The 25,593-nt window shown below is 33.2% G+C and overlaps 1 protein-coding gene across 2 annotated transcripts in view; it reads right to left on the bottom strand.

The window, feature by feature from the left end:
* LOC106478036 (acetylcholinesterase-like) overlaps window positions 1-16,683 on the bottom strand; it is a 128,014-nt gene extending 111,331 nt beyond the window's left edge. The window contains exons 1-2 of one of the 2 annotated variants that reach the window (XM_013938544.2): window positions 16,473-16,673; window positions 16,233-16,325 (exon numbers count right to left, since the gene is read on the bottom strand). The gene's annotated coding sequence lies outside the window, so the exon portion shown is untranslated. Of the gene's footprint in view, window positions 1-16,232 lie in introns of both variants that reach the window. The other variant, XM_022381551.1, reaches the window with a different exon arrangement.
* Between the last annotated feature and the right edge of the window lie 8,910 nt (window positions 16,684-25,593).

The raw sequence follows: 25,593 nt of genomic DNA, 5'->3' as shown, positions 1-25,593 counted from the left end.
AATAACAACGTTACACCAGCAATCAGACTAATTACACCAAACTGTGTTCTCATGGTTACACACCTTCGTGTTTTTTTTTTTTGTTGTTTTTGTTTTTTTTGTCTAGAAATTGTAGATGGGTGATTTGTTTTTATATTACCCTGCTTAATATCTGTTCAACAGTCTCTGTTGTATATAATATTAAATAACAACGTTACACCAGCAATCAGACTAATTACACCAAACTGTGTTCTCATGGTTACACACCTTCGTGTTTTTTTGTTGTTGTTTTTGTTTTTTTAGTCTAGAAATTGTAGATGGGTGATTTGTTTTTATATTACCCTGCTTAATATCTGTTCAACAGTCTCTGTTGTATATAATATTACATAACAACGTTACACCAGCAATCAGACTAATTACACCAAACTGTCTCGAGAAGTAGTCTATTGATCAAGCATATTGCTTTCTATGCACACATATCCCCCCCTCCCACCTCCCCCAGTGGCTCAGTGGTAAACCCAAGGACTTGTAACGCCAAAATTCGGTTACGATGCTCGCGGTGGGAAGAGCACAGATATCTCACTGTGTTTGTTTTCCAGTAATTTTAAACTTATATTAAAGTTTTTCTTTATTACCCAAGCATTGTTATGTTGTTTTATGTCAAAAGGAACTGTACCATATACCAGAGTAAAAAACTATCACACAGGAAGTCGCAATGAGTTAAACCTAACACATTTACTACTAATTTACACTTGATTCTACCAGGATTTAAAAATTATAATTAACAATCAAATACACGCTTATTATGTTTATCTAACCAGATTCGAAGTATACATTTTACGTACATTACGTCCGCACGGCATTTTGTTCACACCTTGAGAATTCTTTAGTCAAAATAATGATGGAGTTCTGCCATTTAAAAAAAATAAACGTTTACAGAAATAAGAACATGCATCTACATCGTGATACAAAGTGTTTCCTTTCTTCAAATCAGGCAGTCGGTAATCAGAACAACAGCGAATTGAAGAAGTTATAAAGTAACGTTAATCTAATTATACAGAACCATTTGAACGAGGCTATTTAGGAACTACATTGGCTTTGTTTCTGTTTTGATTGGAAATCGAAAACGTTAAATTGCTAAAAATGTTTGACATTTTTAAAACGCAGTAGTTTATTTAATCTTTGTTTTTCTCAACTTCTTTCATTTTCTTAGAAACAAGGCCCTATTTCAAGTTTTTCATTTATAACCATTAGAAGCAATCGATAGAGTATAGCAAATGTTACCAAGGAAATGCCATTTTTTTTTCTGTCTGACAGAAACTTTTACGCCATATTGTCTCAAAACAAACTGCCGTATAAAAACAGATGTTTATAATATGAATGCAAAATAAAAATAGTTTGCTATGGTCTACAGAAATATTAAAATCGATTTTCGACTTTTACGTTCTGAACCAAATCCTCAACAATTTAACCAAAATAAATCCGTCAAACGTAAAAATTAACGCACAGCCTTCAGAGAGCTATAGCTTTTAACTTAACACAAGCCTTACGCTAATCTAGAAAAGCATACTTGTTGTTCAGACGAGAATGCCTAGCGGTGTAAAACGCGTACTGCAACGCGAGGTCTGGATCTACAGAACAGCGGTTTGAAACCCGTACTATAACGCACAGACTAGTCTTATAGCACAGCGGTTTGGAACCGACACTGCATTGCAAGGTCTAGGCTTATAGCATGGCGATGTAAACTGATACTATAACGCACGTAATAAACTTATAACATGCAGTTAGAAGCCGTTATTGCAAAGCGACGTTTAGGCTTACAGCACGGCGGTTTAAATTGGTACTGCAACGTAAGGACTAGGGTTATAGTACGACAGTTTGAAACCGATACTGCAACGCGAGGTTTAGGCTTATAATACAGCGGCTTGAAACAGGCACTGAAACGCGAGATCTAGTTTATGACATGGCAGTTTTAATCGGCATTGCATTCGAACTAACAAAATATTTTAACTTTGACTTTTATGACAAATATGAGGAAGTCCTCTTTCGAACGAGATCCCATATGTCAGAGTAATTGCGTGTGCACGTACATATATGGATATACTTTGTTTCTTTTTTGCCGTTTTGGTCATTATTATGAAATAATTTATTTCTATGAAGTTTGCCTTCTATTTAAAAGTAAACTTAAAGGTAACATTTTTATTAATTTATTTCTATGAAGTTTGCCTTCTATTTAAAAGTAAACTTAAAGGTAACATTTTTATTAATTTATTTCTATGAAGTTTGCCTTCTATTTAAAAGTAAACTTAAAGGTAACATTTTTATTAATTTATTTCTACGAAGTTTGCCTTCTATTTAAAAGTAAACTTAAAGGTAACATTTTTATTAATTTATTTCTATGAAGTTTGCCTTCTATTTAAAAGTAAACTTAAAGGTAACATTTTTATTAATTTATTTCTACGAAGATTGCCTTCTATTTAAAAGTAAACTTAAAGGTAACATTTTTATTAATTTATTTCTATGAAGTTTGCCTTCTATTTAAAAGTAAACTTAAAGGTAACATTTTTATTAGCATATATTGAATTTTTCATCTTCTAACTTTTGTTTGCACATATATGTTGTTTAGTTGCCTTTCTTCTTATAAGTGCGTAGAGACATGTCACTTAAAAGCCATAATTCTTATCAGCACGTAGAAATATAACGCTCAAAGGTCGTCATTCTTATTAGCATATAGAAAACATGCCATTTCCTGACGTTTGTTTTTACTAGCATGCAGACATGTATCGCTTAATGGCCTCCCTTCTTATACACAAATAAAGAAATGTTGCTTGATGGCCTTTCTTCTCACTGGCATTTAGAGGTAAGTCACTTAATGATTTTTCTTTCTACTAGCACGTAAAGACATGTCTCTTAATAATCTTTCTCTTCACTAACACGTAGGGATATGTCGTTAAAAGGCCTTCCTTCTTATTAGCACATAAAGATATGTTTCTTAATGACCCTCCTCCTCAATAACATGTGAGGTATGTAGTTTAATGGCCTTCATCTTAATTAGCATCCAGAGAACATGACATTTCCTGACCTTTGTCTACATTTTTTAGATATAATATGGCCTTCCTTTTTACTAATGTTTACAAAAAGTTTCATTTCTTTACCTTTGTTTCTACGAGCATGCAGAGTATTATATATAGATTGTTAGCTTTCCATTTTTACTAGAATTTGGAATGCACGTTATTTGTCAAATACCAATGATAATTTCTTTTAAGATAGAACGTCCACAAGGTATCTACATAATTTACATAAAAGCGGTAGATCAAAAGTTTTGGCGTATCCATATAAAACTATTCTAGAAAAAAGTCAGAGTTGTTATTACTTGTAAGTTATTACAGAGCAATAAAGTTGCTGAAACTTAACAGTCACACACACATATATATATATATGCACACAACGCTCGTAATCTATTAATCGAACTGTACAGCTGTTATAATACACATTACGTGTAATCACACATTCAAGCCCGGCTTGAGCGTGTGGGCGAAGTAGCCAACTGCCTAGAGCAGCAAAAGCAATAAAAAGTTTTTCATTTTACTTTCAATAGAATCGAATTTCTCGCGCTCGCTGTATATCCTTTGATATGTCCTACTGACCGGGAAACTATTTTCATACACACAGATACGGTAAGGTAATCAACTTAGAAATAAAACGAAGTCTACTAAATTCAAGAAACTAGACTTTAAAGAAGCACTTCACACCTTTTCCACTAAAAAAAAAAGATAAGAAAAAATCGAGTTTATTACTAATCTAAACAGTTCCAAGTAAGACACTGATAGGCGTACTGAAGTAAAAGGTTACTAGAAGTTGTGACATTTTATTCGTGTAATTTTATTTATATATTTGCCAATGATAATGGTGCATGGGTTCCGAAGGGGACTGCATTTTTTTTTTAATCTTGCCTAAGGTGGCAAAATACTTTAATCCAACCTTGTAATTTCCTGGAATCGGAAGAAAAACTTTGTACTAAAACTACATCAGTAAAATCCTTTCAAAAACATTATTCATGAATAATTTATACATAAAGTTAAAAAGAAATTTAATTATACCTTTCTAAAACGAAGTAAAATAATCTCTCCACAGTTACTATTTCCCATTCATTTTTATAACGATTATTTTAGATATCTATTTACCTCTGACAAGTCGAGATCCATGCAGGTAGATATATAACTAGGTGACGATAGAATGAAATACTTTATGATGTGGTAGAAATACTCAGAAAATATTCCTGTACATTCACAGATAGATGACAACAAAAAAAGATGTTTTTTTTTTCGTTTTGTTAAGTGAATTACACTCTTTCAGAAGTTTAGTTCATTATTATTCCCGATATTTTGTTTTAAAAAATTCACGAACCTGGAACAAGGTTATCTTAAATGAACTAAAACTTAATGCTTTTTTTTATTTTTCTCAAATTTAAATTTGCACGAATATTAAAGAAGAGGTTGGTGATTTTTGAAACATGATTATTTTGGAGAAATATTTTTCATTGATTCGAATATCTGTGGACTGAAAACGTAGTACCATAAATGTTAATACGTATAGGATTGTCAACCAAGCAAGAATGCTATAAAATTAAATGGGAGTGCATAATAAACGCCTTAGCAAGAAAGAGCATTGATTCAATATTTATTGCCAAATGTAAATTAAATTTCAACCTAGCATGACAAATTGAAGTACGACAATAAAGCGACAATTTAACTGTCAGTAACCAGCGGTTCTAGCCATTCTTCATGAAATGATGAAACCCAACGCTACTGAATAAGGTTGTGATTATTTCACGATAGCTCTGCGTATGAACGTAACAATTTAATTGTGTTTTAAGAGGATAACATAAAATGTCTTATATTAGTATTATACTATAAAAATGTATGTATAATCCCATGTTATATCAAGCGGGGTCTTATCGTCTGGAACTGTAACTGAGAAACTATATATGCGCAAGTAAATGTCAATATTTACATTAAACAGCTGTAGTTACATTGAAAGTAATAGAGGTTCTGGAAGTGACGTTGGCACAATCAAATTACACTGCACAAAACAGGGGTAATTAAAGTTTATAGTATTTTAGCTACGATAAGGCGAAACTATTGCTATAACTGATTTCGTTAACCATCTCTCTGTTAATGTCCATGCAAATCAGGCATCTGATGATTAGTTATGTGATCCCAAGATGCAAATAATCACTCATTCACACTACATTTCCATGTGTTTGATCGCTGAAAATTCCAAATGTTTTATTTAAGGCTCAACTTTTGTTCACCAAGAACGTAAGATACTATAAACCCTATAATTCGCTTTAAAGATCAAATAAGATAAGAATGCTTGAAACCACTATCTATAACTAACGTTGTTATGACCAATCTTTTGCATATCAGATCATATAACTGATAATCAGAAGTCATATTTGTATGAAAATATGCAGAAAGGCTCATTTACATTATTTTATAACTGTGGTTTTGCTTTATCATAGCTTAGCTGTAATATTAGAAATAACGATTATTCTTTAATTGTTTTGTGTAGTGCTTTTCAAATCTTGACGATTCTCCTCCTTTGTTTTAAAATGTCTCTTTTTTGTTTATTTTTTCAGACAGACAAAATGGTTAAGAGTTATTAACATTTTTGAAGGTGCATAGTCAATGTACGTGAAAATGTAAAGGCTATATTAACGAGAATTTGACATTTGTGAGGATCTTGCTGAAACCCCTGGTATCCTCCACACGTTTTAAAATATAATGACACCTAGTCGAGTTTGAATTTTCATTCAGTATTGTTGGAAACTTACATAAGTTTAGAAAAAACGAGTGAGGCACTACAATGATTAAACGAAGATAATGACTCGGTAAATATTTTATTGTTCTTCCTTCACCTTCTAACTGATCGAGTATGAAGCATTTTGTTAGGCCTAACCACTCCTTGGTCTCTTTTTACTAGTTCGTTATATTTTCGGCTTGTTAAAACTCAAATAAACATACAAAATTTTATGCAATCATTTACAGAATGCACATGGAAAAAAAATTAATCAGCTATTAACCACTGTCTGAAGTTCTAAAGAAAAACAGGAATACATATTACAGATCCACTATATAAAGAATTTATATTACCACAATTTGGAATTTCAAATTCTCAACCTACACAGACAGACCTTGTGTGCGCGTGTGCTAAAGGTAAAGGATTAGGTGTAGCCATCCCTATTTTTAAACTAATACCCAACGGAAGAATATCAGCCAGAATCATCCACGTTGTCTGGATTTCTGAAGTGTATACCGACGTTGACTGGCGATTTTGAGCTTTGGACCTTCGGTATGCAACCCGAAGCGCTATCCGTAGGTCACGCCAACATCCCAAACTTCTTTTCACAAAATGTTCCTGCCCACCCCCTCTCCCCCAAAAAGTAAAGTTCTAAGAGAAAGGGAAAGTGGAAAAGTAAAACTTTTTATCATACTTCTTCAAATATTTCTAAATAAGAAAAACAACAGAATAGGGAATGAAACTCCAGCTACTTTTCTGTAGAAACCATATTCGTTAGAATTACGTTGGAAAAGGTTTCGATAGATTAAAGATTTATTCAAGTCGTTTTTTTTATAAATTTAAAAATAGATATAATTAACATTATCAGTGTTTTAAAGGAGAAGACAGTTTCTCCTAGTATGATAAAAGTGTTTCGCGGCCTCGATCAATATATCAGAATATGTTATAGATAAACTGTCACGAGCTGACTTATTTTCAATAATCGATTAACAAAGGCAGCTAACGCAGAACTAGGTCAACCTGCTTTTCTGATGTTAACCACAAAGTTACACAATGGACTGCCTGTGTTGTGCACGCCGCAGGGATCGAACTCGAAACTTTGGAGTTAAAAGCTTTTAAACTTCCCGCTGAGACACCCGAAGGCAATTAATTCAGTGTTTTTATGTTGGCTAATTAGAATTTTCTACATTATTCTTTGCATTGTTACTATAGCCTTACCAGAATGCATTAGTGAAAATGTGATTGCTTACTGCCATGCTCAAATGGTGAAACTTAATATTGTTTAAAGAGCCTTCTTTGGTAAAAATCATATACTGTGAACTCAAAGTAAGGAAAATAAAACCCGAGTCTGGATGTGTAAGCACAGTACCTATCCTAATTCCAGAATAACCATATTAAGCCTCGCGTGGCACCATGGCTAGCGTATCGGCCTGCGGATCTGGAATTCCAAGGTTCGAGTTGCGAGAACACTGAAAATACTGTGCCCTTTCAGGTGTCGGCGCATTTATAATAGCAATAATCAAAATAATCAATTTAATTAGGCAATTCAAGGAGTGAGACAAAATCATTGTAGCAGCGGATGCTGCTATTTGGCTGCCCTTTCTCTGCTCAGAAGTTCAAAATTTTGAGCGATTTAACCTGATCACTAGGGGTCACTGAGACCTGGCCGTTTAGTCCATGTGTTACTCTTTTTACCAACATCAGTATTTCATGTGTATCATCTAGAAATTTTGTCAAATAAAATTTGCAAAAATTGGATTTATGAATGAATATGTCAGAAACACTAAACACAAAATTAGATTTTTTGCAAGGTAATTTTTTGAGTCCACTATATCTTTTCAATTGTTGTTGTTAATCGAAGAAGAAGAAATGTTTTCGTAAATGCAGAACATTGACGTCAGTTAACCTGGATATAATACATTATGTGTTATGGTTTGGTTTCTTTGGAATTTCTCGCAAAGCTACAAGAGGGGCTATCAGCGCTAGCCGTCCCTAATTTAGCAATGATAGACTAGATGGGAGGCAGTTAGTCAACACCACACACCGCCAACTTTTTGGACTATTCTTTCACTAATAAATTGTTGGATTGACCGTCACATTATAACGCCTCCACGGCTAAAAGGGCGAGAATGTTCAATGACGGAAATTTGCGTTATAAACTCCAGTTATTTATAAAATCCTATCCTAGGAGGAAGAAATTATCATAAAATGTGATGCAAGTTATCTTGGCATTCAAAACTCATTAACGCTAATACAAAAATGAGTAATAAAGTGTGATTTCCTATTTCTGATAATGAAGCAAATGTCATGTTCTCTTGTTAGTGCGGGCCTAGCATGGCCAAGTGGTTAGGGCGTTTGACGCGCAATCTGAGGATCGCGTGTTCAAATCCCCGTCCCATCAAACATGCACGTTATAATGTGATGGTCAATCCCACTATTCGTTGGTAAAAGAGTAGCCCAATAATTGGCGGTGGGTGGTGATGAGTAGCTGCCTTCCTTCTAGTCTTTCACTGTTAAATTGGAACAGCTAGCGCAGATAGTCCTCGTGTTGCTTTGCGCGAACTTACAAACAAACCAAACTAAACTTGTTAGTGTATGTAGTATGGTATTATATGATATTTTCAAAATGAAGAGCACTTTGTGCAAAACATGAGTTAAACGACGAGGGCAGAGAACATATAATTGAGGCATTACCATCCGTAATTCAGAACTACTGATCAGAGGAAGGCAGTACCTTCTGCCTACACGGTTACTCTTAACCAAATAACAGCATTGAGTGTCACTTTGTTTTTAAAAGCATTCTTTGCTAAAAGTGTGAAGCATGTTCAGCGGTATATCGTGGACTCAAATCATGGACTTTGTGATCCGCACCCAGCACACTAACCACTACGCCACGCCTGGCCGGTTTATTAGGTTTAAAGTGAAAATGTAATTACATGCAAGTGTGATACAGAGTGGCTGGTGTATGTGGTTGTGGTTGTATATTTTTTATAGTTAACCCTAAAATTAGTTACGGAAGATCCATATAGGCTCCACCAGCATTTTAAGCATTATATTTTAAACTGTTTATACACCACATTGCTTGAGATTCCATGACTCTGTAAGTTACAGGGTCCCTAATAATAAGATTTGAGTCACAAAAGAAAAAGAAAAATACGATCGATATTTCAATTAACCCAACTAACTGCAATTGAACTATCCATGTATTTTACCTAGAAAACAGCCATTTGACCCAATTTTCTTAGTTAGTTCTCTATTATAAGTGTTGAAACAGGCAAAAACATAAGATTACTCAGTATTATGCACCGTACAATAAGCTATTCCATCACATTGAGTTTAATTCCTCTTTGAATCATATTGAGTGATCTTTCATATCTACAAAATTCTGTAACTTCCAGTGTAAAATTCATTCCAGTTTTAGCCTTATTTTGAATCTCTTCTCCGATAATTATGTAGTGAGTAAAATTAGTTTCAATGCCAAAAGTATGTTGGCTACAACTGTTATTAACAATTCTGAAGGTGGCTATGAACTTAGTAATGATGACTATATGGCATCAAGTAGTGTAATTAATGAACATTAGTTTACATGTTACTAAAAACTCTAGTGACAGAAGCTCAGATGAAAACGAGACTTATAATTGAAGTTATGATGACACTAATTAAGAAATGAAAGTCAATTTATCAAAAGTAAAGAAGTGGAATGACTTTCAACACTAAAATAACTGTCAATTAGGGAGGATGTGATTTGCAAGTGTTTGCAAGAAACACCAGGACCAGCTAGACATGCAAGAAGAAATGCTGAGATAGAATTTCCTGTATTCAAGCCGTTCATGAAGGAGAACACTATGGTGAGAAAATACTGAAATGGGCAAACAAGAAATATTGTGATTATAATTAACTGCAATGTTCTTTTGGTGTTCATAAATCAAAAACGAAGCAACTGAACAGTTTTGGAATCAGAACACTGGTAGACTAATTTTTCCACGAACAACGGCATGTAACATATTTCATTGAATTTCAAGATGCCTTCGAGCTTATAATGCTCAAATATGAATAAAAAAACACAAATTTTTGATCCTATAAAAAGCATTTTCAATAAATGGGCGTAGATTCTTCAGCAATGTTACGCACCATCAGAAAATATGACCATTAGTCACTCTCCATGGCAGATCCCTTTAAATAATATCTTCCAAGAAAACCTGGAATATAGGTTTCTTGTGATTTTGATACATCCTATGTTTATGATATCCAAGTATATTCCAACGTGTACGGAGTTAGTGCATTGCACTGCACCAACGCCGTTTCTGTACAACCAAAATTAGCAATTTTTACTCTAATTCCAAATTTGCTAAGTATATCATCGCGAAATTTGTCAAGCTTTTATTAAATGTAAAAAGTATGTTATAAGTAAAAGAATTTCTATAAAATATTTTTTACTGAAGTTTGTTTTTCTTCTACAAACTTACAAAGTCAATCTGGCTGAGACTCTAACTAGTCTTAATGTATTGTGATTTTCGTGTTAAGAATAAAATACTCCTAAATGAATTCCAAAAGTTTTTTCGGTAAATCTTCACACCTCATATCTTACTTTCTTTACCCTAAAACTAATCATAGCGAAAACTGAAAAATATTAAGCAAAAGTGCATTTTTTTTCTTGAATATCAGCAGATTGTAACACAAAATTATAACCAATAATTCTAAAAACTTTAGGCCTATAACATTTTCGAACGCTTTCATTAACTTTTAATGTTTTATTCCTCTTTGAACCGTGTCTAAGTAGCAAACTAGCAGTAACAAATATAACGCCGTAAGCGCATAGCTCAAGTTTTGGTAAACAAATTATGAAATTAAATACTAAACGAGGATCTTTTATTTAACATAAAAAATTTCTAACTTTTACATTTTATTTTTTCTATAAATACACAATGAATAAAAAATATACATAAGAACAAGAAATTTAGTATTTTCATCTTGCCTGTTATTTTCTATAATTATTATTTTCGCCTCCCACCCCAAATATACTTAACTCTGCTTTCACATCTAACAGTGGAATTAAGAACACAAAATACTAATATGCAAAAACTACAGTGACCTAAAACTATCAAAACTTAACTGGCTTTCTAACTAAGCTGGGCCCGGTATGGCCAGGTGGATAAGGCGCTCGACTCACAATCTGAGGGTCGCGGGTTCGAATCCGCATACCACCAAGCATGCTCGCCCTTTCAGCCGTGTGACGGTCAATCCCACTATTCGTTGGTAAAAGAGTAGCCCAAGAGTTGGCGGTGGGTGGTGATGACTAGCTGCCTTCCTTCTAGTCTTACACTGCTAAATTAGGGACGGCTAGCGCAGATAGCCCTCGTGTAGCTTTGCGCGAAATTAAAAAACAAACAAACAAACTAACTAAGCTATAAGTGGGTTAGAATACTTCCCTTACCTGTTCGATGTGATCTTTGCAATTAATCTGTACGGCTGATACTTTAAAAGCTTTCATTAAAACTGGCTAATTTTATACAGAAATTAGTAACTGAAAATCTTCTCTTCCTATTTGTTATAAATAATTTTATAACAAATGCTAGAGAGAATTGCTGACTTTTTTGGAAGATAGTATATGATAAGAGGGCGTAATATGTGGGTTTGACTTTCTGGCTTGTATTTCAGATTAGACGATATAAATTTATAGTATTTGTTGGCGATATCTATTCTATAAGTGTGTTTTTAACGTCAAAGGCAGTAAGAGAACCTAAATGGGCAATTCGGATCGTGGTAATTTTAGGTGATACACGGGAGTGAAGATTGAGAATATATTTAAGAATTTCCCATCAAAAGTATGAAACTAACATAATATTAAAACTTGAATTTCAAACTACGTTGCGGTGACAAGTTTATTGGCATAGATCGCTCATAAATTTGTTCAATTAAGTTTTGAATGTAACTAGGGAAAAGGTCATGACACGTGCACTTTATCTCAGCCATACATATATAGTGTTATTTAGTAAGGGAAAACAGACATCCAAGGAGAAAGGGACGTCTAGGGTAGGATCCACGGATTAGAAAACAGTAGATAGACACAATGTATCTTATCATAGTTTCTTTATGAGTTGGAAAGAGGTCAAGAAATGGTTGGACATGCGATTAATAATTCTTTGCACAGTAAGAAATATATAGTTGAACTGCCATCTGAAACTATCTCTATAAAGGAAGCTGCCGACCTTTCAACTTTTTGTACTTTCCGTAACTTTGCTGTGCTATCTTTATATTGACAAGATGAGGGAAAAGTAGATGTGGTGCTAAGTGTTACACCTGACCAGCCAGAAACTGACAACAATACAGCAACCAAGAAAGTAATCGTGATACTGTAATACAACAGAATCAAAGATGGAGTGAATACTGTTTTTACTAAATGCCAAGGAGCTACGCAACTAAAAAGATAGTAAACAGATGCATATTTGATTTTTTTCTATGACATGTTAGGGGCATGATGCCCAAATGCTTTTGTTTTGTGATTCATCATGATTCTGACTGGAATAAATGAAGGCCACATAACAGACTCTTTTTTTCTTCAGATTTTAAGAAAATAATTAATTTAACAAAACTAATAAAAAAAGGGGGGATAGTGACAAAATGGAGAAAAATTCTACACCGATTGAAAAATTACAGATTGACATTACGAAGTCTCCCAGTAAATCAACGGTAGGTTTACAGGCTTACAATATTAAAATCTGGGGTTCGATTCTCCGCAATGAGCAAAGCATGGATAGCTTACTGTGTAACTTGGCACCAAAAAAAAAAACAACGACATTACGAGAAACCATAGTTGTTGCACGTTCTGCCATAAATAAATGGAAGACGTTTGTAGGGATGGATGTAAAAAGTGACAACTTTGGTGAAAAGAACATTCTAAGACATCATGTGATAGTTGTAGACCCCTAGTGGTACAGTGGTATGTCTGCGGACTTACAACGCTAGAATCCGGGTTTCGATACCCGTGGTGGGCAGAGCACAGATAGCCCATTGTCTAGCTCTGTGCTTAATTAAAAACAAACAAACACTTGTAATTGTTGAAGTTCATCGATATACGTTTTTGTTTATTTCGTACTACTCCCATTTTATGGTTTTTAAATTACATTTTAAAACTTCATGGTGTTGAATATTATTGTGGTAAAGTGTAAAGATGAAAGTATTTAGAAAAAACTTAGTGTAATTTCTTATGTATATAATGATTGTAGTCCACGTGGACCTAAGCGATAAGGAACGGTTTGCATAAATTGTAATTTGAAGGTTCATATATAACATTTTGAAAAACAAATAAGTCTGTATTGAAGCCTGAATTTGCTTAGATGTAAAGAAAAATCTTAAAATTACAATATTGAAATAACCGAAGGGAAAAAAATCTCCTCTTTGGCTGTTTCACTCCTCCCAAGTTACTATTGTTTCAATGACTCGTGTGAGTTTGGACACAAATAATGGCTGTGTAGTTGGTTTATCAACCTTCTGTCCCAACAAAGAAACATATTCGCCAGACATGTCACAGACATTTCATGTGTCAAAAGAACTTTGTCTATTTATTTCTTTGAGTTTAATACCACAAAGCAGTAAAACCAAATCGAAAGAAGTAATACGACAGTCTTTCTTCGAAAGCTACAGAAGTCAACTAAAACAAAACTGACAAGTAAAAACCACCTTCGTACAAGTAGAGTATCACTGTCGTAGATAACTTGATTTTCTTATGTTAAAAATGGTTTAGTTATAACATAAGAAAATCAAGTTAAATAAAGTTATCTTCGCCAGTGATACTCTACTTGTACGAAAGTGGTTTAGTTATAACATAAGAAAATCAAGTTAAATAAAGTTATCTACGACAGTGATACTCAACTTGTACGAAAGTGGTTTAGTTATAACATGAGAAAATCAAGTTAAATGAAATTATCTACGACAGTGATACTCAACTCTTACGAAAGTGGTTTAGTTATAACATAAGAAAATCAAGTTAAATAAAGATATCTACGACAGTGACACTCAACTTGTACGAAAGTGGTTTAGTTATAACATAAGAAAATCAAGTTAAATGAAGATATCTACGATAGTGATACTCAACTTGTACGAAAGTGGTTTAGTTGGTTAAATAAAGTTATCTACGACAGTGATACTCAACTTGTACGTTGATTTTCTTATGTTATAACTAAACCACTTTCGTACAAGTAGAGTATCACTGGCGTAGATAACTTTATTTAACTTGGTTTTCTTACATGCTTCACAATTCGCGCACCTAAAGACATCCCTTTTGATATACTACATTTACAAGTCAAAGCTATATGCGAGAAAAGTGAAGTTAGCATGTTTAACATATCGCATTAATTAATCAAATTAGTTCGGCCGACAATGAGGAAGATATAGTAAAATAAGTAAGAAGTTCAACGTTTAACTGAAAAAACTGGAATATATAAAATAGAATATGAATGTGGAAGTATTTACATTGGTCAGACAAGACGTAATTTAAAATATCGCTTAGATGAGCATGAGGGATATGTAAAAAATAATTTGCGCGAAATCAATAACAAACAAACAAACAAATATTTGCTAGTTGAAAGCAATCAGTATATTTTAGCATTTCGGTAGAGTTAGCTTCATTATTTTTTTAACCTTTTACTTCTAGTCTATAAACATTTTGCAGTGTGCACTGAATTTATGCAAAACTATATGAGTTGTTTCTGCCTGCGCTGTGTTCACTATTCATAAAATGTTCAACCGGTGATTTTTATGGAAAGCTTCACACACGAACTAACTGCAGAAAAATCTCACAGAAACGTATTTATTTCCTGCTTAATGGCTGATATCTTTTAAAAATCTCGACGTGGCTTACGTTTAGAAGGTCCATTCGGTTGTATATAAACGCGTATGGATTCATTCACATCAACACATAATACGAATAACATTTATAATTAGAAATGTTTATCCAGTGAAATAAAAATAACATTCTGTTACCAGTGTGCATTTAGTGAAACTGAGAATTACTTGGGATTATATAAGGCACATTAACCTGTTGGAGCACATTATGTCATCATACAATGCTTATATAAATAAAACAAATACATAATTCTTATTTCAGGCCAATTATCATACGCATCAAGACTTTCACCTTGGAAATCTGCCATTACTGGAGTACAATTTAACAAAAAAATAATTTAAAATATTTTCTTTATATATATATTATATAGACTCCCAATGGCACAGCGTTATGTCTGCGGACTTACAACGCTAGAATCCAGTTTTCGATTCCCGTGGTGGGTAGAGCATAGATAGCCCATAGTGTAGCTTTGTGCTTAATTACAGACAAACAAACAAAGCAAATAAGATATTATGATGCTATCCTATATATATATATATATTAACTCAATAGTTAAATTCGAATAAAGCATAGTTACAAATATATTGATTTATTAACAGAGTAATTCATTCTTAATCCAATTACTTGCAAAGGTCGTGTTTTTCATGTTATGTAGATAAGGTTTTAAATGTGTCTTTTGAAATATCTGTATTAGAACGCTGTTTAGTCAATTAACTAATTGTACCCTTTTAGTTAATGAATTAATTGTACGCTCTCGGGGTACGTTATTATTAAATAAACAATTAAATTTATGTGAAAGTGCTAGAGTTAGTCAATTTCTTACGTCTTACTTCAGTTTACATACACTACTATTTTAAACATTAATAGCTGGCACAAATATCTGTTTTATAAAATATTATAGTAGGAAGTGACCAATGGATAACGTTCCCGGACGACTTTGAATCTGAGAATTCACAGTTCGCGTCCCATTGCTGCAAAAACGCCCTCTGTACTTTGGGTTCCTAAGTTCATTATAAGATTGATGCTGAAATTTCATTTGTCATACATTATGCGTTCGGTCTTCTAATTCAAAACCTAGGACGGCCATTTGCAGTTAACGTTTTAGGTATAGCCCTACGCAAAAATCCTAAAACCAAACCATATAAACTGTGTTAATACAAAGACTTCTCTACTTCACAATAGTAAAGATTCACGTTTCAAACATTTTATGAGTCATCGAATAATCATAAATATTCCGTATTTATCGTTTAATTATTTGTACACAACATTTTATTCCATTTATAGGAAACTTCATACTTCAAGGAGGCTTAAATCGTTGTTTCTGGTTTCTTGCAGTTTTAAATTAAAATTTGTTTTTCTGCAATGAGATGAATAGCAAATTAAGTCACCCACAAACTTAAAGTGCGATATAGCTTACAAGAAATAACGAAGAATACAATGTGATTACATATTAATTGTTTTGTCAAATTACATGTATATATAAGCATATTTACATTTTATAAGATTCAATTGCGATCAAATATTATCGTACCTTACGTTAAAATTTAGGTATAAAACCCACGATTTAATTAACCACAAATAATAGAAATTATACAAGAAAACTTACCTTAAATTAGTTGTCCCATTGCCCGCAGTTTCGGATGGAAATTGTACAGAAAATGGGAAAAGCTGCAGGAATTCGGATATCTCTGATTTTTTACTGTACGTAGATGGAATATAAAACGTATGTGAGTTAAATTATCTTTTAAAACATTTATTTAAAGTTTAAACAAAGCACACATTTTTCATAATTTAACTGTGTTTTTATTTTATTTCTTATGTTTAATAATTTGTCGTACTGTCTTACCAAGCTTGTTAAAGCATCAGCTATCTCTTATTCTTCTCTTGTGAGTAATTGTAGCCTAGCGATAGAATTTAAAATAATTTAGCCTCTAAGTTGCAAATACGGCCAATAAATAAGAAATTGCAAGCAGTTACATCCCCACTCTATCTAAATGAAGTTAGCGTGCCCAAATGCTGCACGAGTAGAGGCGTTAGTGCCTCTCTCTCCCGCAAGAGTCTTGTTAAAACCTCTCAACTTTACGATCCTTGATTTTCCTGGCCAATCAGATGGTACTCGTGAGCTTTCAGAAATATAGCGCGGGTATCACCATAGCAACAGTCAGTGCTCAAGTTGAAAAAGCATCTTAGTTTCAATGCTGAACGAATTGTACTTTGAAACAAAGGATGCGGCGTTGAGAAAGCCGAAATTCTTGTTTCATCGGTAATACAATGATCAAAAGTTTAAATACTTTTCATATTGCAGAGACCTATGCTCTGGCAAGATGCCTTGCTTAAGAAAAATATTACGTGGCAAATGTTGCCTCAAAACCCGTTCAGAAACACATTCTACGAACTACAAAGAACGCCAAATTTAAGGATGTTAAAAAGCATATAACTGAACAACACCAGAGAAAATATGGCCCCGAACCACGCAATTTTTCAACGTGCTGCTACAGATCCAACATAGCTGTAATTAACTTATGGAATCAAACAGTACACTAAGTCTGTCAATACAAAGTTCCACAAAACGTGTGGACAGAATTCTCTCATATCCACTCATATAGGAGAAAAACATCTGAAGGCTTTGCTCAAATTACTACTCAATCCCAAGATGTTGCTTAACTCGTTGGTAACCACTTTACTGAACCTCCTACATGAAGATGGCCATTAAATTTTCTTAACCTCAGTAACAAAGAACAGGAATCTGTTACCTCGCTTAACTTCCTTCTTTAGAATTCGTGAATTATCTAAATAGATAAGCCAAAGATTATTCGTATTTACATCCAAGACATTTGAAATTCATCAAATTGCTGTATTAACTGTATAAATGAAATACTGTATATGAAAAAATAGGTCGCTGCACCATTAATATATGTAAAATCACTAAGTAAGATAAGCCAGGCTCTTTCTTTACATTTAGATAAATTGCTTTTATTTACATAGACACAATTTTCCAATTCGAAAAATAAAGCGAAAGCCTCATTATGCAATGAAGTTACCACTGCTGGTAACATATGCAAACAACAATGTCATAACTGTAGCTGTTTGTTCTCCTACTCATAAGGTACATTGTGTTTGTCTTTAAATTATCTTTGTTCTTTTAGTCATAAGGTTGAGTGTATTCCCCCTTTCAATCATTTTTATTCTTCTGATCATAAGATAGATTGTTTTCCTATTTCAATCATCTTTTTTCTTCTAGTCATAAGGTATGTTGTGTTTCACTTCCAATCATTTTTGTTCTTGCAATCATAAGGTAGACTGTGTTGCCATTTTAATTGTATTTGTTATTCTAATAATATGGTAGATTGTATTTATCTTTCAATCATCTTTGTTCTTCTAATCATAAGGTAGACTGTGTTTCCCTTTTAATTGTATTTGTTCTTCTAGTCATGAGATAGATAAATTATTTACCTTACAGCCGCTGCTATTGAGGATTCCCTAACTGATGAGGTAATTGTTAAAAATTAATATTCTGAATATCAAACTAATAATGCAATTAATTGCTTAATCATAGGCTTCATTATCAATCGTAATGTTATTATGGTAAATAATAAGACTCTGGCACATGGTATAGTCAGCTTATTGATCTATGTTATTTTATATAATATTTCATTATCTGAATTATATTAACGTAGAACATGACATTAACAAAGACTCTATACTTTTTCTTGTTGTTATAATCTTACATTTAACTATGCGAATAATTCTTCATTTTCGACTACAATTATTTTCCCGCAAACTGTAATAGAATAACTAACCACTGCGTGTATTTCTCACCTTCCACGTATAGCTTCGAAATTGGATCCGTTCCCATATGTATCTTATAAATACAATTAATAAAACCAGAAATTAAAAAGGCTAAATATGTGAAAAAAATAGCTTGACGATAAAACAAAAGTTGAGGAATAGGTCTGTTAATTATATATCTTGGCAAACTGTAAGAAAATCTTTAAAAATTATTTTCTTATGTAACAAAAACAACAAAATAATTTTGATGATATTCAAAATTGTTTCGTACGTGGCAAGAGACTTTTGATCTCTGAATAGACTAAGGTAATACATCTTTCTAAACATAAATATGTTATATGACATAGTAAATTTTCCGCCTTTTGGAAACTTTTATTGTTTGTTGAATAAAAATCTGGGCTGTAAATTAAAAAAAAACTTTCCTACTGCCTTTTAAACATCCTAAATAACAGAAGTGTAAAAGTCTATTTTCGCTCTTGATATGGGTGACTTTTCCTTACGACCGATGATTTTTTTTAAATCGCCACCACCTTTTCTAGAGGCAAACAATTTTCAAACTGGAGAAATGTTTTGTGCAGATAAGCAGTTCCTTTTAGTAAACGTTGTTGTTTCCTTAGTGCAACGCTACACAATGTGCTATCTGCACTGTAACCACCACGGGGAATCGAACCCCGGATTTTAATATTGTAAGTCCGTAAACATACTTTTGACCCACCGGGGAGACTGTCATACTTATCCCGATAGCCTCATTACCCAAGTTTTTAGATCTATTTATATAAAGCACAAAAATCTGTGTGGCTGTCTGTTTGTCCGTTACCTAACTACTCGCAGGTCGCTGGGCCAATTTCAACCAAATTTTGTGGGATGACAGTTTGAAACAAGAGGCATGTTAAAGGGAGTTCATAACCCCTCCATCTCAATTATTGCTGTTATTGAGCATTTATTATATTTGACGTAAGTTTACGTTAATCACATTCATAGATGGCGCCACGTCCTTCACAAAAAATTATTACATTTCCTATTACACAGCATACACAAAGTGTGGGAGGAGGGCACACACACGTTTTATATATCTCTGAGAGTGCTAGCACTCTCTATGGAGGAATGCAATGAAAAAAATTGGCCGCCATCATTGTAATAATATATAAACTTAGCTGACGTTTCTTCTCCAACAGCCACCATAAGGCTGATATGAAGAGCAGTTTTTTTAATTATATCCACTTCCTACTTTGACCCGTGACTTTTCAACTTCGGGCCGTAAGACACTTCTGCAACCAACGACCATTAATTAATTAATCATGTGAAACATTTTGAAAGGACATTAACAGGTGGGCGTTGAAAGCGGATAACAGAAAGCACCCCTACCGTCACCAATTTAGCCGCTACCTCTTCCTATAAAGCCACTCCGATCATCGCACAGTGTATATCATGTTTTATCTATATACATATTGAGTTCTTAAAGCTTATACAAAACCTTTGGTGAAGTAATAATGAATACTGTAATAATAAGTTATGTTATATATAAATTGTGTGAAAGTTAGGATTTTTGAGTTATTTATCATAGCATCCATCCCCACATTTTTTTAAGTTCATAACTCGGACAAAGGACGGGTACCTCAACTTATCATGTAAAATAATAAGCTTTTTAAATAATCATACAAAACAAGCCAAAGTTTGATCTGTCAACTTACATAAAGGTTTAATTATTTGTCTGTTCAGCCCCCAGTGGCACAGCGATACCCGTGGTGGGCAGAGCACAGATAGCCCTTTGTGTAGCTTTGTGCTTAACTACAAACAGAACAACTGTCTGTTCATTCTGTACTTATCATAATACAGACCTTATCTTGTCTTTATGTATAACCCCTTACACTAGTTATGAGACTTTACGTTGTATTCATGTTTAACCTCTTACTTTAATTACGAGACCTTATCTTGATTTCATTTGTTACATCTTACTTTAGCTATGAGACTTCATTTGTAGTCATGTTTAACTCCATGCTATATTTATGAGACTTTACCTTTTCTCTATGTGTAACCCTTTACTTTAATTACGAAATTTATTTTGGTTTTACGTGTAACCTCTTACATTAGTTGTAAGATCTTAACTCGCCTTCATGAGAAACCGCTAACTTTAGTTATAATACTTTATCTTGTCTTCATGTGTAATATCTTACTTTAGTTATGAGACTTTACCTTGTCTTCGTGTTTCACCCCTTACTTTAATGATGATACCTTATCTCATCTTCATTTGTAACCCTTTACTTTAATTATGATACTTTATCTTGTCTTCATGTGTAATATCTTACTTTAGTTATGAGACTTTACCTTGTCTTCGTGTTTCACCCCTTACTTTAATGATGATACTTTATCTCATCTTCATTTGTAACCCTTTACTTTAATTATGATATTTTATCTTGTCTTTGTGTTTAATCCCTTATTTACGAGACTTGATTTGATGTGTAACTCCTTACTTTAGTTATGAGACTTCACCTTATAGTTTTATTTAATACCTTACTATTTATATGAAACTTTATCTTTTCTCCATGTGTAATCCCTTACTTTAGTTACGAGATTTTATTATGTCTTCATGTATAACCACTTACTTTAGACGTGAGACCTTACCTTGCATAACCCCCTCAATTTAGTTAAGAAACCTTATCTTGTCTTGTGGGTAACGTTTTACATTAGCTATGAGAACATTACCTTGTTCTCATGTGTAGCCCTTTACTTTACCTTATTTTATGACTTTATTAACTGATGGTTGATGCTTAGTATTGTTGAGTACGTTTGAGCCAAATTTCTACTTTCAGGGGCGAAATGTTTGCTGATAAGTTTCTAGAAAACGACAATGCTGTATGGAAGATGGAAGAAGTTGGTTGTACTTGACTCATCCAGGGGTCTCTCTTTAATAACTAATCCAGATTTCATTTTATTCATGTTTATAGTAGGTTTTTTTATGCCAAGCAAAGAACAAAAGAATCACACTTCTTTAAATAACAAATACCTGGTTGTGTAACAAATAATGAAAACTTCCTGAACATTGTGTAATTTATCGCCATGCAAGCTAGATAGCTTATGCAAAATATATAAAGAACGTTTTGGGACTCTGCCAAACACATCAACACTTCCAGGAAAACCATTGCCAGCTACAGGAAAGTAGCGGAACTCCAAATAATCCAATTTATACAATTTGTCGTAATAACCTCGTCCAGTAAAACTGATCCTCCCTATGTATACTACAGACTGTAATACGCGAATTGTTGTTTAACTTATATTGTCATGTGCAACAAATTACTTCTTTTTAAACCCAAATTCCTTTACTGAAATATCTGAAAACATCGTAGCGCTTATGTCATGGTTGATTAATGGAACAAAACAGAATATTTATAAACTGAAGGTTTTAAAAATGTAAGTTCAATAAAATGAATTAAATTATAAGTGGCTTACGGTACACTTTATATTACTGGATTTTAACAGTCGATGTCTGAACTATGTAACCTATCAGGATATATCAATGAACCTTCAGCAAACCAGTTCAAAACTAACACAGATACGATGAATATAATGAAATGTAATCCACTGTTTTTATTACTACATACAGGTTCAAAGTATTTATTCAATAGAATAAATTACCTAAGGCCATTTAAGCTACGTTTTGTGATATTTTTATGCAGGTTCAAACTAAGAACGATCAGTCTTAATTGTAATCATATGAGACTAACCAAATAATCGTAATCCAAACAATGTTAATTGTGATATGCCAAATGCGAAACAAAAGTTTTTTTACTGGTAGTTAAAATTATTCATTGACTTCTAATTTCACGTTCGTTAAAATTATCTTCAGTTTTCAATTCGCATACATGTAGTTTAGTGCTTCAGGTTAATCCCACAATAAAAATAATCTTGTGTAAAATTTATAATAAAAAACTCATATCGTCCTACATCCTGGACATTATTGTTGTTTATCAAACTGTAAATTCGCCATCATGTGAAATGAATGGACGTATCCTGTAAAGACTTCTATTCTCGATAATAATCTTTTCATCAAATCTTTATTTAAGCCAGAACCTATAGGATTAGAACTCTCGGTCAACAAAAAAGAAAAAACAAAGACATTTATTAAATGCATTGCTCAAAGTAATTAAGTGTTCATCAGAGTTTTCAATATTCTATCTTATGACAAGGCACCACTTGACAGTGTATACACAAACATGAGCTTTTGTTGTTTATTGTTAAGCACAAAGCTACCCAATGGGCTATCTGTGTTGTGGCCGCCAAGGGTATTGAAACCAAGCGTTATAAGCCTTCACACTTATCGATAAGTCACTGGGGGAGTGGGAGGGAGCAAACATCAACTCAGGATGCATTCGACATTACTTAATAACAGTAATTGTGCCTCATCAGAGCTCGAATATAGAAACCTCTGACTACTTCAAAAGTATTTATAGTAGTGTAAGTTTTAACCTTCTAGTTACTATTACTATTACAGAACTTTCTAACCATAATAAAAACATGTGTCAAACATTTTGGGTTTGTGAAATTCAGTCTTAAGGATTTTGCAATCACGTAAAAACTGCTAAAAGTGTCAAAACACCACTTACTGAACTCTAAGTTTAACTTACTCTGATAAAACATTTTAACCATTAAATGTAATTTATGAAACGCGCTTTGCTTATAAGCTTACATTAATCTATTATAGTCTTTAGACGGTGAAAAATAGCAGTCTTCTAAAACAAAAACAAACTTATAAGGCACACAACTAAAATGTTAAAACGAGAATCACAAAGTCATTTTATCAAACTTAAACTTCTATAGCATATTTTAGTGATCTATGTGGTATTGAATGATATATGCCTTTTTAGATAAAATGTTTCAGCACAATAAAATGTTTTTTGTTTATCCATTTGACATAAAATTTGCGATCAAAATCATTAAGGCTGCAGATGTTCTTTAACGTTTCTCTTAATTTGTCATTTATGGATTTCGTACTACAGATGTGTGCAAGAACAACATTTCTAACATTTTCTTTTGTTTCCCAATAATCACTGCCTTGAAGATCTTTCGCTCAATACCAGAACTCGTCAGCTGGGCTGGACCACCAGAGGCAAAAGGTTTATCTGAAACTTTATTTATGTATACACTATAAGAACTTCAAATTTACAGTCTGAACACATAAAGCTGTCGAAGAATTGGAATTCACTGGGCCTATATTTGCGATAAAAAAATCAGTTAGCATGCAAATTGTATTTTCACATTGCTTTTAATATTTTCTATTAGAGATTTAAAATCAGAGGTGTATTAAAATTGCATTTCAGATCTATATTTTATCTTGTACAAGCCATAGCCCTGGTGGCTTTTCGCTCAGTACTAAAACTTTTCATACAAAGTACAAATACTATTTTTACCCACTATGGATCTGAAATTCGTAATGATCAAAGTAAAAGGAATGTTAAAAAAAACATGTCAGAGTTATAAGTAACTTTTATCGCACACGTTAAGCTTATTGTATTTCAATTCTTCGCTAGTCTTCGGTGTTAAAACTGTTACTCAAAAATCTTAATTACCATGGAGAAATTTAAACCCTGGATAAGCCTTTATACTCCAACAGAAAATTATCCACACATAAGTAGAATATTTGGAGAATAAAAAAACCAGTAGATAATATTCTTACATATTTACGATTTGTTTAGGTATTCACCTCAACGAAATTCTACAACCACAGCAGGCTGAACGGCCAGGTCAGAAACATCTATGGTTCAGGTATTCTCCTACCAACTCTAACTAAACCAGCGGTTTTGGTGACGAGAAATCCACTTTTTAGAAAATAAAGTTTGTAGACGGCTTGAAGGGGTAGTGAAAGGAACTTATACAACGTTTCTTCAAGTTTATGTCAAGCTTGTGGCTGATGATGATATAAGCTTGTCGAAACGTTGTACTTTTGTAATAACGTTTTTTTCACTACCCATTCAAACTGTCTTCAAATTTCAAAAATAAACTTTGCATATAGTTTCCTAATAGATTCCTGAGTAAGATTATAAAATTATTTTCAGCAAATCAAATGACTTCACGCTTTTCCAATTAGAACTTAAACCCAGTGACTAAGAGAGTTACAGCTTGTAGCTCATGTAGTTGTGGTTTTACTAGTAGTAAAATCAAGCAGAAAGTTCCTGTAATTTAACTCCTTGCCCGTTTCTCCAATATACGGAAGTTCCACCCTTAAAAAGTACCAACATATCTCACTGTATATTTTCAAAGACTTGTAACTGAAACGCTTTCAATGGACGACTCATTCTTTATTGGCCCGTATGGCCAGGTGGTTAAGGCGCTCGAGACGCAATCTGCGGGTCGCGGGTTCGAATCCTCGTTAGACCAAACATGTTCACCCTTTCAGCCGTGGGGGCATTATAATGTGACGGTGGAGAGAACTATCTGCCTTCCCTCTAGTCTTACACAGCTAAATTGGGGACGGCTAGCGCAAATAGCCCTCGTGTAGCTTTGCGCGAAATTCAAAAACAAATCTTTATTACCTAGATGAGGAATATCAGTATAAAAAATTATTTGTGACCAAACTGTGCTGGTTTTTTTCACGATAAGGGGTTATCTTTCTCGATTATTTTATATAAATTTTGAACAGTTCCGAACAGTTACTTTCGTAATTTAGTATATTAATTATTTATGCATATGTGCAAGTTTATTTCCAGAATGAAAATACTGATTATTGTCAGTCCCTAATAATACTAGCGGAATTTATTTAGTTCTTATATTTTAAATTCAGTTTCAAGAACCAGAAATGCGATTAATATGAAAACAAATCTAAAAGTTTAAATGGACTTTTGCATAAGACGAACATTTCGTAACAATAAAATCCGATAGACTTTTTTTTCATCTTTTATCCTAAGCTGTAGGTATTTGCAAAAAAAGGTTTTAAAGATTTACGAACAAAATTCCTAGAAAAACGCTACAAGCTATCAGACTTTCTTCAGAATTTGTTTTCTTTCTGACATTGATTTTGTACGAGGCAAGGTTTCGGATAAAACTTTAAAAGCAACGCTTCTGAAAAAGATAAGCTTCAAAGAATTATTTCAATGCAAGGAATATATTTCTTTTGTTGTTTTTCATCGGAGCTATTTTGTTCTATCTATGTATTTGCGTTGTCTACATCAATGTTTTAAAAAAAA

Source organism: Limulus polyphemus, unplaced genomic scaffold (assembly GCF_000517525.1).
Source record: "Limulus polyphemus unplaced genomic scaffold, Limulus_polyphemus-2.1.2 Scaffold174, whole genome shotgun sequence".
NCBI classification, from domain to species: Eukaryota; Metazoa; Arthropoda; class Merostomata; order Xiphosura; family Limulidae; genus Limulus; species Limulus polyphemus.
The sequence above is the reverse complement of the archived record's forward strand: the minus strand, read 5'-3'. Positions and strand labels throughout refer to the sequence as shown.